We start from the raw sequence: 2,789 nt of genomic DNA, 5'->3' as shown, positions 1-2,789 counted from the left end.
GAAAGTGCAAACAATTGTATTATTGCTTCTGGAGCAATATCAGCATCAGCAGGGAGTAGCATTTACTTCGGGATCAGCACTATTTGCAGCAGGAACAACAACTGTTAGTTGCAGCTGTATCTGTATGATATGTTGCTCAGCATCCACAGCTTTTTTCTTTGCACAACCTCTTTTGTTGTGTCCAATAATTTGGATTGGGTTGTACTTTATCTTTATCTTTGTCTTTGATCCAGTTGGTTGTTCATCATTTTCCCTTCTCTTTTCTTTGTCGGTCTACTAGGTTTGGGCTTAGTTGGGAGTGGAACTGGAGCAGGATGTAGAGTTTTTTTTCTCATAGATCCTATCGCTTTACTGGATTGATGTTGAAACAGTAAGTTCGCCTATACACTTTCATCTTCAATCGGTCATGACAATATTCTTCAACTTTCTTGTCATTTTTATCCTGTATTGCTGATATTGTATGCATACACGACATTCCTTTCAAAATAAATTAAAAGATTAATTAAAATTTCTAATATGTTTGAAGAGATCATTAACTAAATGTTGAAGTCACTACAACAAATATGGCCTTTAGCAACGCCAAATTTTGCAACGCCTTAAAACCGTTCTCTTAGATAGGTTTAGACAACGGTTTTTTAAAGTGTTACTGTTGAATTCAATTTTTCATCAATTTATAGCAACAAATTAAAACCGTTCTCTTTGACTATTTTAAAGAACGGTTTTATAACCGTTACCATGATTTACGTTTAAGCAACGGTTTTTTATTATTGTTTAAAGAATTGTACAAAAGAAACGCATTAAAACCGTTGTCGAAATGCTACACTTTAAAACTGTTCTATTAGATGATCTTAAACAACGGTTTTTACAGTGTTGCTATTGAAGTTCATTTTTCATTACGCTATAGTAACAAAATAAAACCGTTCTCTTTGACTATTTTAAAGAACGATTTTACAACCATTACAACAATTGTTTATGAAACAACTATTTTTTAATATTATTTAAATAATTATACAAATTAAACAATACCAATAAAAATAATTTCAGATAATCATATAAATATAAACTATTTTTTCTATAAATACTACATTTATAAAATACTCAAAAACTATTGTTATAAATAAATAATAAATATTATTTTAAAAAAATAAAATTAAAATAAATTTATAATAAATATTATATATTATTATTATTATTATAAATATATAAAAAATATTATATTTTAAAAACATAAAGTTAAAATAAATTTATAATAAATATTATATATTTTTATTATAAATATATAACAAATATTAATATAAAGAAATAAAATTAAAATAATTTTAGAATAATATTATATATCCATTGAATAAATATTTTACTTTATAATTTTATTAAAATCTTCCTATTATCTTTAATTTTTTTTCTTAACCCTAACTCTATAACCTAATTTCCAAATTAACCATACATAAACTTAAAAGAAAAGAAAAGAAACGAGAAAAGGGAGCTCGAAGGGGGGAAACCAGAAGGGCGAAGAAACAGAGAAGAAGAGAGGGAAGAGATGGAAGGGACGGCGCCAGCAAGGGTTCAACCGTCGTCGCCGTCGCCGTAGAGTGGAGGTGGAGGAGTGACCGAGAGAGAGAGAGAGAGAGAGAGAGAGAGAGAGTCTGACGTGAGGGAGAAGAGAACGCGAGAACTAGGGAAGGAGGGAGGCTCTATTCCGCGCCGCCATGCCTTCACGCCGCCGAAGGAGGTCACGTCACCGTCAGATCTGAAGCCGCCGAGGAGCCGAACGCCGTCGAAGCCGCACCGTCGCGTCACCGTGGCTGTGCCTCGGTCGAACCCGTCACACCGCCGCTGCCGTGATGTCATTGCTGTCGGGAGGGAGAAGAGATGCGCGAGGAAGGAAGCTCGTAGGGGAGAAAAAAGACGCCGCCTGTGCTGCCAGCTCCGTCGCGTCTGATCTCCACTGTCGCCGTCGAAGGTCCGTCGCCGAGGCCGTGGAGAGGAGCCGCCGTTCATGCTTGTCGCCACCAAAAGAGGAGCCGCTGCCGCCGTCGATTGTCACTGGAGAACACACCGTACCGCCGTGCCTCTGGTCGCCGGAATCACGGACTGGAGAGAAGGGGGCTACCTCTACTGTTGCTGCTGCCTCGTTCTTTTATTGTAAGCCATCTCTGTTTTGAATTCCATTGAATTCATTTCTGTTTTTGATTCTATTGAGTTTGAATTCTCCATTTTGCTGCAACCATGGTCACTGTTGTTGGAGTTTAATTGATTTGGTTTCTGTTTTGATTTGAATTTTAATTTGGTATAATGCTGCCTGTTTTGGTCACTGCTTCTCTGAGTTTAAATGATGGGTTCTCTCAGTGATAATATTCTAGGTGATTGAGTGATGCAACTTTTATGTAAATTAAAATTTATGACACTCCCTGTAAACATAGAGATGGATTATCACACTTCACCACCCTAAAGATACTGTAAACATGGAGATGGTTTATAACTGGTGACTATTTCCTTCTGAGGAGTAGCATTCTAGAGTTATGCATGAGTTATAGAGTTCATGAGTACATGCAATCCATCTTTTTGATTTTGTAGCACTATGCTTTTGCTATATTTCAATGTCAGACTTAATTTGATACCCTGAACAAGCTGCTCTTACATTGTATTTTTATTGTTGCTATACTGTGCATTATTTTTACTATTATTTTTGCTTTGTATATGACTAATATATGACCTGTTTTCACATTAAGATTGGTGTATTAGTACTTCTATTGATTAGGCACATCTTATTAAAAGATGGGAATCTTTTT

This window comes from Arachis stenosperma, chromosome 1, assembly GCF_014773155.1.
Source record: "Arachis stenosperma cultivar V10309 chromosome 1, arast.V10309.gnm1.PFL2, whole genome shotgun sequence".
Taxonomy (NCBI): domain Eukaryota; kingdom Viridiplantae; phylum Streptophyta; class Magnoliopsida; order Fabales; family Fabaceae; genus Arachis; species Arachis stenosperma.
This window is presented reverse-complemented; position numbering follows the sequence as displayed.